Source organism: Jatropha curcas, chromosome 3 (assembly GCF_041381405.1).
Source record: "Jatropha curcas cultivar XTBG-Jc1 chromosome 3, XTBG_Jcur_1.0, whole genome shotgun sequence".
Lineage (NCBI taxonomy): Eukaryota > Viridiplantae > Streptophyta > Magnoliopsida > Malpighiales > Euphorbiaceae > Jatropha > Jatropha curcas.
In genome coordinates this window covers 6,498,495-6,513,016 of record NC_143153.1, presented here as the reverse complement: position 1 = coordinate 6,513,016, position 14,522 = coordinate 6,498,495, and the positions used below count along the sequence as shown (strand labels likewise).

Sequence of the window (14,522 nt, the reverse complement as noted above, 5' to 3'; positions counted from 1 at the left end):
TTGAAGTCCTTAAATGATAAACTGTTTATGTTAATATATCTATTTGCACGCCTGAAGCGTGGTAAATCGATCAATTACAATGATAAGAATTGAGGTTTCATTTTATATGGCACAACCCAAAAGGGGGATGAATTGGGTTTTCAAAAAATTTAATTTATAAAACTCAAGTCAAAATTATAAAGTAGTAACATTAGAAAGACTTTGCAAAAGACAGTTATCACGATTAGAATTTCCTCGCAAAGTTTATAAAAGATTAGAAAACTGATTATAACTCAGATTCTGATTTTTTCTTAATGTATAAGCATAAATTAGAATTTGCAGAAATCACAATACAAAAATCTAGAATTTTAATAAACCACAAAGATAAAGCTTTTATACTTTTAAAATTAGAAAATCATTAACAACTTTGCATTTCTTAAAACATAAACAAATGTCTCTTACTCTTGCCAACCAATTTTTAGAGAGAGAGAGGAATATTTTTATATAAGAAAAATAATGTTCCCGTTATTTGATAAACGTTGGGCATTATTCCACAAAGCAATGAATATTTCTAACATGTTAGTTTAAAGAGACAATGCACGGGATATATTTAAAAGACTATCAAGGCACTTTTTTCACACACAGGCGCACAGATTAGAGATGGAGAAGCTATTTTAGAAAATTTTGTTGCTTTACAACAGAAAATGTCAACTCTGTCAGAAACAAAATTGCTTTTGCAGAAAATACATTTAATAGCTACCAAAGTATTTTTCCCAAAATCCTTTTTCACTTGGATTAACGTAAAGAGCAATGATTAAGGGTTTTTCTCTTAGATATTTAATTTAAAATATTTCAAAAATGATTTTGAAAGAGATAAAAATAGTTTATGCTTATAATAATATTATCTCTCTCTATCCTATAATTTTTCTAGACTCAATAAAATACTAACCACTAAAAATCTTTATTTGTCTTCATGGTCTTTAATAAAAATCTTTAAGTTGTAGGAGCTTGAAATCTTCAATAGTTTCATCATTAAAATTCCGCAAAAAATCACTTTAGCAGATACAAAATATTAAATTTATTTAGTTTGTTTAATCATCAAAATCTTAGGATTAATGACCTTGAGAATCATGAATATGAAAATGAGCAAATATGGTATATGTACAAATTCTAGAAAGAAAAACTCTATAAGAGACCTTACACATGACTGATAAATTTCTGAAAGAAACTCTGATACTTGAAATTAATGAATTTGACGAAAATAATGAGATATCGATATGTCATGTTAAGAAAAAAAAATTGAAAATCGATATAAAACAAATATCAATTGTATTTTTACATATGTTATGACACTTAATATTGTGAAAAAAAAATGAAAATCTTGAATATAAGTTTATTGCAAAATATAGACATAAAATGATCGGCCAAAATGGAGCGGCACAATTGAGATATAATTTATTTGAAAACTAAAGTTTTTGAATTTGGAATACAAATATTAAAGATGTCAAGTAGTGAAATACAATTAGGTATTTATGCAAAAGTATAATGAAAAGAAAATGGAATTCAGATATAAAGCCCAACTTTTTGCATAAAGTTTTTGCAAAGCACCCACATTGATTATAAATAGATTGCCTATTTATATGGCTCTTTGGTATGTGTGTGTGTAAATTTCTGAAGGATTTAAATTATACAGAGTTTTATATGGATTACTTGAAAATGATAGTTCTTAAAGGATTAAAACATGTTTAAAGCATGCAAATTGAAACTCATGATTTCTAAGTGATGTTTTCGTGAGGAAATGTAAATACGCACTTTTTCTCTTGAACCAATGGTTTTTTCCATTGGGTTTTCCTGGTAAAGATTTTTAATGAATTACTATATTATCGTGTATTTTAGAAAAGAATAATGAGATCTTTTTACTTCATTAAGATTTTTTTCCCACATGCTTTTTTCTTAGTAAGGTTTTAATGAGACATATTCTTTGTAATATATATCTGAGGAAGATATAATTACATGGATATCCATTTAGTTATCTTCTTCATAAGTTATGTATTTTACAATTTAAGGTTATATATGTCATTTAGAACCTATAGTTATAACCTTAGGGATGTATCTTATACCTATAAATATAGGTACCTTATCTCTGTATTGATACACTTTTCTAATAAATAAGAATTACTCTCTGTTCATTTTTTTTACTCTATTTCTTATATTTCATAACAAAATTAATTTTTTACTAATTTTTTAAAATTAGGTACTTTCCTCATATATTTAACTACTTTATGCAAAACATTGGTATAAAAAAATAAAACAAAAAATTGAAAACCTAAGAAGGATGGGACAAAGTTAAATATGAGTACAAATTCAAATTTAATTAATCTTATAAGTTTGTGGCTCAAAAAAAAAAATTTATATTGAAGGGCCTGAAAGACTTGCTGGACTTGTGTTGTATGTTCCCTAAATAAAAGCCAATTTCCTTTTTTATTTAAGAAATTTATCATAAGAAGTAAAAAACAAAAAATGTAAAAACAGAAACAAAAATAAAAATATTAGGTCAATATTTAACAAATCTGTAAGGTCATTGACTGTTGTATGGGAAGACAAGAAGATGCAATCCAATGTGTGAAACAAAAAGGGCCTGTTCTTGGCCCACTCTTAACAAAAATAATTAATTAATTAAAAAAATTAAAAATAAAAACCCGACCTTTGAAAACACCATTAACGGGAAACGCTCGTCATCTTCTTGGGAACTCCCTTCTCTCTCTCTCTCTCTCTCTCTCTGTCTCTCTCAGAGTATATTAATTCTTGTTTTTCTGTTAAGTCCCATTGACTACTACTGTGTAGTATAAAACTCTTCTCTTTCTCTGTGTCTTTAATTACTTTCTCATCTTCAAGTCTTGAAATAGAAAATGGTAACCAAACCCAATAAGAAGAGAAAAGAAGAAGGAAAAGCAATATATATATTATGTATATATGGAGTTTCTAGAGATCTTTTGATTCTAGTGGAAGCATTTTTCTCGAGTTATCGGATTTTTGCTTGCTTCTGAGAGTTTTCTTTAATTTCCGGCGAAGAATTCACCGGAGAAGCTAAACTTTGGCGGCGTACATGGGAAAGCCAGGCAGTTCTTCTTCTTCTTCTTCTTCTTCTTCTTGATCTTGATCTTGTTTATGTTTATGTTTTTTTTTTTCTTTTTTCCTTTTTGTTTTTTGGATTTTGATTAACTAATAGTTGGGATGAGAAAAGAGAGACATAGTTTTACAAGAAATGTAAACTGTTGTTAGAATTCCAAGGCAGATTAATAGCAATGAAATAATATTTACATTTGGCTCTCTCTTCTTGCATTTTAATTTATAATATTTTGCTTTATTTTTTTTACTATAATGTCTGTAATTGATTAAAAAATAGCAAAAAAAATTATTAGGGTTTTTTTTTCTTACTATAATTATTGATCTTCATATTCATCACTTTTTTTTTTTTTTTTTTTTTTTGGACAAGTGCATGCTATGGTTGGTAGATTGTAATTGACTAATTGTACTTAAAAAAAAAAAAACATTAAATGGAAATTTCAAAGAGAAAAATTACTAAAGCAATAGTCTTTCCTCAACTAATATATAAATATTATTGTCATTAGCAAATTTGACTTTGCTTTTTATGCTAATTTTACTATTTCTTGTAGTGTCTCAATTTTCTAATCTGCAATATCATAGATGTGATTAATTACTCACTAAATGCATTTATCTCTAATTGTAAACAAAATGTCAAATTTATTTCTTATATTAAAAACTCTATAAATTCATTACTTCTAAAAATATTTGTTAAAAAAAAAAAAAGAAAGAAAGAAAGAAGGATAGATTGGTATGAGAAACAAGAAATTAGTCGTAATAATTAGGTTTTTTTTACTATTGTAGTCTGACTTAAATTTTTTTAACCAACAAATTGGCCTACATATATAATTGGTTGGTATAGTGTTAAATCAATCTTCCAATTTAAACACATTTGGTATATATATATTATATTGTCACCCACCACTATATATAATTGTAATACCCTGAATTTTTATTTTCAAACATTATCCAATTAAATTTAATGAACCGACAGCTTGGAAATTAATATTAATATTTTAGTGCGAATACTGTGAGAAACCGAACCGAAAATCGATTGAAAAAGCCGAAAACCAGTTGAAAACCAAAGATTTGGGCCGAATCGAATCGAATCGAACCGGTTCGACCCAAAACATCTAGAAACTTCCTCCTCTCTATATTCAACGCTTATCTCCCTCACTCATTGAGTCCTGCGCCTCCAGTTCACCGACAACCTCCCCAGCCACTGCTCCTCCCTTCTTCTTCTTCTTCTTTTTCTTCTTCTTCTTCTTCTTCTTCCTTTTTTTCTTTCCTTCTTTTCCCTTCACTGCGTCTGTGTTCTTGACGAGGCAAAACAGCAGCAGCGTCGCGCGACACCCCCAGCTGATCGGACCTCCTCGCGCGCCACCGCTGCTCCCCGCGACAGCTCGACCTCGGCAAGCTTGCCGTTCCGCCCCTCCCTCCGCTCGAACCAAGCGGAGACAGCAGCCTAGAGAGGACTGCATCGCGCCTCAACAGATCTGTCGCGCCACCGCCCTGCCGCCGCTCCAGTGTGCCTCCGACCACCAGGAACGAGCCTGTCCAGCTTCTTCGCGCCGTCTCCGCCTCTCTCCGGCACTGTCAGTCGGATCCGGCCACTGGCAGCTACTGCTCTTCGATCTGGCATGTGTAAAAATCTCCGATCTAGCGAAAATTCGACAAATTTATATTTTGAGGTAAAAATTAATTTTAATGATTTTCGTTACTTGAATTAAATTTAATTATTGTAGTTAATTAATTTAGTTCATTAATTTAGTTAACTTAATTTTAGTCATTTTGCGTAGTTAATTAATTTTATGTGGTGAAAATTAATTTAAGTAGTATTGAATTATTGATTAATGAAATATAGAAAGTAAATACAGTATGAACTAACTTTTGAGGAGTTAAATTAAAAGCAATTCGTGTTGATTTATTAATTTATTAACAATATTTAGTTAAAATTTAATACGGTATTAACCTAAATTAATTGAAAAGTCAGATAAGTCAGATGTATGGAATTAAAGAAAATTTATAAATGTATGTTGGTACGGAAAATGTGGAGGATGGGATTTGTTGATTGAGTTGATTGCCCGATGGATGGGCTGTGTGGTTTGGAATTAATTGATATAATGTTGATATTTTACCAGGTGGATAATCCAATTTTTAGGGGGATGCTGCCGAAAAGTCGTTAGAAAATAAATTGTATTTTAGAAATTAAATTACTTATAGCGATTAAATTATTCATAGAAATTAAAAATATAGAATAAGATTATGAGAGCGATAAATAATCAAATAAATAAATAAACAAGAGGAACGAATTTATATGTAGTTCAGGGAATTAAATACCGACTAAAGTTATTAATGTTATGAATATTATATGATCAATCGCATTATCATTATTAATATTATTATCATTAATCATATTAATGTTTTGATTAGTATTATCATAAAATATTAATTACCAAATAATTAGACGTTCTACTCAATGAATAAATTAGAAGAACTAAATCAAATAAAGATGCACTATAGATATACAGTTTAGTTTGATAAGTTAGTGAACCGACGAGTAACGAAAACAAATAAATGAATGTAAACTGCTTTTCCCAAATTAGAATTCTTATGTAGAATTTTCTTATTATATAGAAACGTATAAAGTCTCGGACTGTGAAGACAAAGGCTGGGAGCGCACAATAGGAAAGGCAGTCCTTTTAAGGACAACAAAAACAGTGAGTAGTGTTAAATAACTAGTATCATCCGCCTGCATTCATGCATTCACGGCTAAATGTTATCATGCATTATTTTATTGAATTGCCATATTATGATGCACCATTTGTTGATATTAAAAATTGTTTGATTACTTGTGCTGTGAATACACTGTGCCTTGTTTGTGTGGAATTGGGATGACGTGGACCACCATGGGTTTGTGAGGACGGTCTGTGATATGGATCCTGAATATGATATGATATGAAATTTGACCGTCGGCCGGGAAAATGGGAGATCGGCTCCCCCGTGTGCACCTGATGATATGGATTGCATGGAAAACCACAGGATGGCTTCTTGTTGTTGCGCACCTGATAATCTAGATTTGATTGTAGCCCGCAGGGTGGCCTCCTGTTGTGAGCACTTGATGATCTAGATTGGATGGAGACCACCGGGTTGCCTCCTGTGGGTATGGAAAAGAAAAGAGAGAATGGAAAAACAATGAGAGGACTGGTCAGTGAGGATTAGACCAGTTGGCCGTATGGGGGATCGGCTCCCCGGTGCACATGTATGAGAGGGCGAGCCATGTGTGAGGACGGCTCGTTGGGGTTTCAGGTGGTGCCACTGACTAATTTCCACGTGATGTGATTATATGAAGGTGATGATACTTGTGATTGCTGTTGTACTGCCATTTGTGTGACAAACTGCATGATCATATAATTAAACGGTAACTAGATAAAAATATTTAGCATCTGTGTGATTGTGTGGGGTGAGAGGGTTATCTAACCCTACTCATTGAGTTTGGCGCTCACCCCTGCCTACTATTTTTTTTTCAGGTAATAGAAAGAAAGAAAAGCCTTGTAGAGTTGAGACACTTATTGTAGAAGACTGTTAAGGATAGAAATAACGATGTAAATATAAAGGTAGAGTTTCGCAATTGTATTCCAGTTGGGTTGTAAATAAATAATAAAGTCCATATTAAATATATGAATTGTATTTTGAATGCATATGTATAATAAGTTAATGGGCCTGAATCCATAATTATGAATAGACTGTGAGATTTAAATAAGTTAGGCTTACTACGGGCTTCGGGGGCCTTAAGCCTACCCAGGTCCTAGTGCCGGTCCGACCCACGGAAATGGGTCGTGACAAAGTTGGTATCAGAGCATAAGTTGGGCCTTAGGAATCAATTGCGGAACATAGGAAATTAAATAGAGAACTCCTATGTTGGGATCGGCCGTAACCAACAAAGGAGCTGTAGTCGGGATTGAATTCCATTTTAGTGCCGATGGACGCATCGTGCATGAGGATGGAAGGAAATCTATATGAAACTTAGGACGAGAATTAAAATTACAGAAATAATAGTGAATTATAAAAAGAGTCCGGGTAACTGACGTTTATAAAATAAATACTTTGAGTTTTGCTAAATCCCCTCCATTTATTTTGAAGCAGAAGATCAGTTGGATATTGGTGTAATGGCCTGATCACCCAGTACACCATGATTCGACAGGAGACACTGCTTCGAAAATTATTTGAAATTATTTAGAAAAGGAGTCGGAGTTTTAAAGACAATAAGAAAGTAAATTTATTTGAACTATGATTTGAGAAACATGTTTTATTATTTGCTTATTGGAAATTGTTTTGAAATTGCAATTAATTGTTTGGTTTTATTATTTTGTCGGCATGTCAAAAATTTATCTGATTTTAAAATTTAAATTATTTACAATGATTGCATGTTTGATTAAATTTTTATCATATTGTCTATCCCGAGGACTAAATTAGGCCTATAGAAATTAATACTGATAAGTTAATAAATCGTATAGAATAGGAATCTGAAAGAAAATGTCAATTCAGATATAGATTACATTCTAGAAATGTTACTGTTAGGGATTAAAAAGTGAAAAATGGTAATTTAAATTAAATCAAGGGTTAGAAAAGGAGGATCTAAGACAAATAATCATAATAGACAAGAAATCCTCAATTATTCAAGGCGAAACTTAAGAATATAAAAGAAAATATTAAATGAATTATGTGCTTGAATGTGAAGAACATAATGTTAACTGAATAGGTCAAATTAATTATAGCAATATAAAATAATGTAAACATGATAAAGAAGCAGGTAAAACTTCCTCTGAACAATTAGTATGAAGGGTAAAATTTTGGGTGTTTTAATATAGAATTAAAGTGGTTAGTGAATAATTGGGCAAAAGTTGTGAAGTGAAAATTTGATTAATAAGGAAAAGATTGACTAATAGTTAATAGAAGTAATTACAAGCCATGAAATAATTATGAATCTATTATAATAAAATGAATGTAGAAGATGGTGAATAACTTTAAATCACAAATGGGGAATGAATGGGGAAAGGAACGTGGATGCTATAAGAAAGCTTAATAAATTAAGGAAATTGGATGTATCTAGGTAGAGAGTTATGTAGAAAGGACTAATACTACTTATTAAATTTAAAGAACACTTATATAAAATCTGCTTAAAAGAATTAAGTGCGAAATTAGATCGAGGTGCTAAATAAAATAAAAGTTAATAAATTTGGAAGAGAATAAAGGTCAAAGATAACTCATAATATTGAAATAGAGATTGAAAAATTAGAATAAAGAAATTTGAGAAGCAGTGACCTTAGGATGGAATTAAATTTTGTGTAAAATAATGGTTTTACGCCTTAGATTCATGTACCCATCCTTAAAACTTTTTTTTTACGGATAAGACTTAAATGAGGTTGGGTACACTAAGGAGATATGAAGGATAAAAGAAAGATGAAAATGAATCAAAAGGCTAAAGAATTAGGATAAGACTAGGGGATGTTAAATCATAGAAAAGCCGATGATGATAATATGGTCAATTAATTTATCTACTGTGGAATACTAGAATAAATAATTACAAACAAATTGGAAAAGAAGTAAAATTCAGATGTAAGAAATATACATATAAAAAAAAATGATGATAAAATAAATAACTAAATAAATAAAGATAAAATAATAATAAAAATATAAATCACTACTGAAAATAACTTTTGGGAAAATTTAAGGTGTGGACCAATCTACTTGAGAGGCCAGTAATAGCGAAAGGAATAGTAATGATGGAGATTAGTATATTCTTGGTTTAAGAGGATCATTTAGGAGGAAATATGTAACAATAGACTGGAACTAGATGATTTCAGGATTGTCCTCGTGGAGATAGACAATTCATTTTTGTTAAATACCAAAAGGTTTTAGAAAATACAATGAGTATTGATTTTCAAACTGCATGAAAATATTTTTACACGATTGAGATTGGTTTAAAATAAAAGTAAATGCAATTTTCTATTAAAAGAATTTCAAGATTTTGTGTGAGTGACATGCCGATGTTTTTAAAAGTGGAAAAGGAAAATTATTTTAAAAAGTTTTTAAATAGCCAGTTACCTATAGGATGGTCAACCTAAGCTGCAGTTGATAACTCATTAGTTGAATTTTTGAATAGACAATTAATCTAAGGATTTATATCAGCGAAATAATGTATATTAGAACTATTAGTAAATAAAGACTTTTAAATTGCTCAAAAAAAAAAAAAAAAAAAAAAAAATCTTTAGTAGACAATTGATGAAATGTCTGATATGAGATAACTAGTGTTGCAAACTATTATTATAAATGAAACCATTGAAATAGAAACTTTCTTAAGAAAAAGAGATTTGACATCAGTAACAGAAATGAACTGTAGAATTAACTTGGGAATAAGAGATATAAAGCAGTGAAACTTAGAAATAGATATATTAAAAATAGAAATTTTGAGTACTATGCCTTTTTAACTGTAGTAAATTGTGACTACAGAAGTAAAAAGACTTGATGTGGAAACTTAAATTGTCAAGTAATTTACGAAATCATAAGAAAACTATTCCCCATTAGAGGATGTTTTGGAGTAAAAGATATGTTAATACAATACAATGTAAGTATGTGACAAAGTTGATAAATATTACAATTTATAAATTTAAATCCTGACAGGATGGCTGGCAGCAAAGAAAAAGAATATTCGAAGTTGATCCTTCTGTGAGACAATGCTTAAATTGATTAGGGGGCTATCTGAAAATGATAACAGTAGTAGATGTAAACAGCCCATAAATTTAGTAAACAATTAAATTTCAAGAGGAAAGTCTGAGAATAGTTATTAAAGTAGTGAAATGTACAGTTATTAATTGATATTAGTTGAGGATGAGATAAATAAATTGATACTATATTTTGAAACTTGGATGGAAAAATTAAACGATTAGCTTAAGTATTATAAAGGCTAATTAGGGCCTTGCTAGTATTTCATAATTAAGGCATAAACTGAAGTTCCATATAGAAACGAATAAATTCTTTAGCTGACAGCAGAATTTGATTAATATATATATATATATATATATATATATATATATATATAGATGTAATATTTGGATTGTAAGGTGACATGAAGTCGGGACTTAAGAAATTTCATTGAGGACTTTTATATATTGATAGGTATCGGGTAAAAGGTAAATAGTTGAGGCAAGTAATAAATATTAGGTTGAAATAATGGTGATCGGATAAGCCATGAAAAATAATGATTAATAGTATAAAGAAATTAAGTGGATGGAATATTTAATAAGTATGCTTCAATATCCTTAGGATAAATTAATAAGCAACATAAGTGAAATGAAATGTTATTATGAAAGTCAACTTTTAATGATACATGTTAAGATAATTAAAGGAATAAGTGTTAGAAGTAAGTACGGCAATTAAATAGAAGGTGTGGAGATCCCTATAGAGAAAGATAACCAATAGTGCAGGGATGTTCTTAGTAAATGAACTATTTAAATAATTCCGCTAGCGTACGATAAGGATAGAGGACGTGTATAAAAGGAACCGATAGAGTGAGCTCGAGTAACCATATGATAATATAGACAACGAGAGTTATAAGAAAATTTTTCTTAAAATTTTGGATTAAGGTAACATTTTTTTCAGTTTTGAGTAAGAAAAGATTTAGTCATAACATATGTACGTTAAATAACTCTATTTTGATTATAAATAAATTAAATTTCAAATTGTTTTGCTTTTTGCAAATTATATTTGGTTTTCATAAAGAAATGTGTAATAAAATTTAATTTTGGAAAAATATATGTATTAAGCCTTTTATTATAAAACTCGTTTAATTGCAAGATTTTTATTTAAAGAAAGATTTTCTAGCAACTGTCTGTATGATAGTTTGGAGATTAAGTAATAAAGCTTCCTATAGCGGTAGACGTACAATCAGAATACCCCACTCACTTTATTCCCTTGACCTGTATTTTCGTTTTTGAGCTGTCTCCTTGGTATTGGAAGCAATTCCTTATAACTTTACAATTTTCCATGCGTCCATTCTTATTCTTTCCCATTAGATTCAATTCGAGGACGAATTGTCTTAAGGGGGGGAGATTGTAATACCCTGAATTTTTATTTTCAAACATTATCCAATTAAATTTAATGAACCGACAGCTTGGAAATTAATATTAATATTTTAGTGCGAATACTGTGAGAAACCGAACCGAAAATCGATTGAAAAAGCCGAAAACCAGTTGAAAACCAAAGATTTGGGCCGAATCGAATCGAATCGAACCGGTTCGACCCAAAACATCTAGAAACTTCCTCCTCTCTATATTCAACGCTTATCTCCCTCACTCATTGAGTCCTGCGCCTCCAGTTCACCGACAACCTCCCCAGCCACTGCTCCTCCCTTCTTCTTCTTCTTCTTTTTCTTCTTCTTCTTCTTCTTCTTCCTTTTTTTCTTTCCTTCTTTTCCCTTCACTGCGTCTGTGTTCTTGACGAGGCAAAACAGCAGCAGCGTCGCGCGACACCCCCAGCTGATCGGACCTCCTCGCGCGCCACCGCTGCTCCCCGCGACAGCTCGACCTCGGCAAGCTTGCCGTTCCGCCCCTCCCTCCGCTCGAACCAAGCGGAGACAGCAGCCTAGAGAGGACTGCATCGCGCCTCAACAGATCTGTCGCGCCACCGCCCTGCCGCCGCTCCAGTGTGCCTCCGACCACCAGGAACGAGCCTGTCCAGCTTCTTCGCGCCGTCTCCGCCTCTCTCCGGCACTGTCAGTCGGATCCGGCCACTGGCAGCTACTGCTCTTCGATCTGGCATGTGTAAAAATCTCCGATCTAGCGAAAATTCGACAAATTTATATTTTGAGGTAAAAATTAATTTTAATGATTTTCGTTACTTGAATTAAATTTAATTATTGTAGTTAATTAATTTAGTTCATTAATTTAGTTAACTTAATTTTAGTCATTTTGCGTAGTTAATTAATTTTATGTGGTGAAAATTAATTTAAGTAGTATTGAATTATTGATTAATGAAATATAGAAAGTAAATACAGTATGAACTAACTTTTGAGGAGTTAAATTAAAAGCAATTCGTGTTGATTTATTAATTTATTAACAATATTTAGTTAAAATTTAATACGGTATTAACCTAAATTAATTGAAAAGTCAGATAAGTCAGATGTATGGAATTAAAGAAAATTTATAAATGTATGTTGGTACGGAAAATGTGGAGGATGGGATTTGTTGATTGAGTTGATTGCCCGATGGATGGGCTGTGTGGTTTGGAATTAATTGATATAATGTTGATATTTTACCAGGTGGATAATCCAATTTTTAGGGGGGATGCTGCCGAAAAGTCGTTAGAAAATAAATTGTATTTTAGAAATTAAATTACTTATAGCGATTAAATTATTCATAGAAATTAAAAATATAGAATAAGATTATGAGAGCGATAAATAATCAAATAAATAAATAAACAAGAGGAACGAATTTATATGTAGTTCAGGGAATTAAATACCGACTAAAGTTATTAATGTTATGAATATTATATGATCAATCGCATTATCATTATTAATATTATTATCATTAATCATATTAATGTTTTGATTAGTATTATCATAAAATATTAATTACCAAATAATTAGACGTTCTACTCAATGAATAAATTAGAAGAACTAAATCAAATAAAGATGCACTATAGATATACAGTTTAGTTTGATAAGTTAGTGAACCGACGAGTAACGAAAACAAATAAATGAATGTAAACTGCTTTTCCCAAATTAGAATTCTTATGTAGAATTTTCTTATTATATAGAAACGTATAAAGTCTCGGACTGTGAAGACAAAGGCTGGGAGCGCACAATAGGAAAGGCAGTCCTTTTAAGGACAACAAAAACAGTGAGTAGTGTTAAATAACTAGTATCATCCGCCTGCATTCATGCATTCACGGCTAAATGTTATCATGCATTATTTTATTGAATTGCCATATTATGATGCACCATTTGTTGATATTAAAAATTGTTTGATTACTTGTGCTGTGAATACACTGTGCCTTGTTTGTGTGGAATTGGGATGACGTGGACCACCATGGGTTTGTGAGGACGGTCTGTGATATGGATCCTGAATATGATATGATATGAAATTTGACCGTCGGCCGGGAAAATGGGAGATCGGCTCCCCCGTGTGCACCTGATGATATGGATTGCATGGAAAACCACAGGATGGCTTCTTGTTGTTGCGCACCTGATAATCTAGATTTGATTGTAGCCCGCAGGGTGGCCTCCTGTTGTGAGCACTTGATGATCTAGATTGGATGGAGACCACCGGGTTGCCTCCTGTGGGTATGGAAAAGAAAAGAGAGAATGGAAAAACAATGAGAGGACTGGTCAGTGAGGATTAGACCAGTTGGCCGTATGGGGGATCGGCTCCCCGGTGCACATGTATGAGAGGGCGAGCCATGTGTGAGGACGGCTCGTTGGGGTTTCAGGTGGTGCCACTGACTAATTTCCACGTGATGTGATTATATGAAGGTGATGATACTTGTGATTGCTGTTGTACTGCCATTTGTGTGACAAACTGCATGATCATATAATTAAACGGTAACTAGATAAAAATATTTAGCATCTGTGTGATTGTGTGGGGTGAGAGGGTTATCTAACCCTACTCATTGAGTTTGGCGCTCACCCCTGCCTACTATTTTTTTTTCAGGTAATAGAAAGAAAGAAAAGCCTTGTAGAGTTGAGACACTTATTGTAGAAGACTGTTAAGGATAGAAATAACGATGTAAATATAAAGGTAGAGTTTCGCAATTGTATTCCAGTTGGGTTGTAAATAAATAATAAAGTCCATATTAAATATATGAATTGTATTTTGAATGCATATGTATAATAAGTTAATGGGCCTGAATCCATAATTATGAATAGACTGTGAGATTTAAATAAGTTAGGCTTACTACGGGCTTCGGGGGCCTTAAGCCTACCCAGGTCCTAGTGCCGGTCCGACCCACGGAAATGGGTCGTGACAATAATTTAACAACTTTGTTCTTGTAATTAATTTAAATTATTTAGACAATAATAGCAAATTATGACTTCTTTCAATTGTCTTTATTGAAATTGTTTCATAATATAAGATCGAACCCGTGAAGTAGGCAAAGGAATCATAATTTAATAACTACATTACTATTCCATTTTGGAAAATGATTCAGATACCACAATTAGTTGGTTTTTTAAAAATCAAATTGATTTAACTTAAAATAAAGCCAAAACCCAAAAACTGATTGAATCAAACCGGATTGATTGATTTGATTCTATGAACAATTCACTTTGATTTTCCTGTATAGAGAGGTCAACGTCTGACATCAAAATTTTTATTTTCTTGTTACGCCCTAACTGCTTGATGACTCAATTTGGCAATTTTATCATAAATGTTATTTTTCTA

At 31.6% G+C, this 14,522-nt stretch overlaps 2 long non-coding RNA genes across 2 annotated transcripts; both read left to right on the top strand.

The window, feature by feature from the left end:
* Nucleotides 1-4,042: 4,042 nt before the first annotated feature.
* On the top strand, nucleotides 4,043-6,822 carry LOC149497429 (uncharacterized). Its single transcript, XR_016319963.1, has 3 exons — nucleotides 4,043-4,775; nucleotides 5,722-5,804; nucleotides 6,615-6,822. It is a non-coding gene; the product is annotated as an uncharacterized LOC149497429 (long non-coding RNA).
* A 4,108-nt stretch (nucleotides 6,823-10,930) lies between these two features.
* On the top strand, nucleotides 10,931-14,001 carry LOC149497428 (uncharacterized). The gene is made up of 3 exons (XR_016319959.1): nucleotides 10,931-11,953; nucleotides 12,901-12,983; nucleotides 13,794-14,001. It is a non-coding gene; the product is annotated as an uncharacterized LOC149497428 (long non-coding RNA).
* The last annotated feature ends 521 nt before the right edge of the window (nucleotides 14,002-14,522 follow it).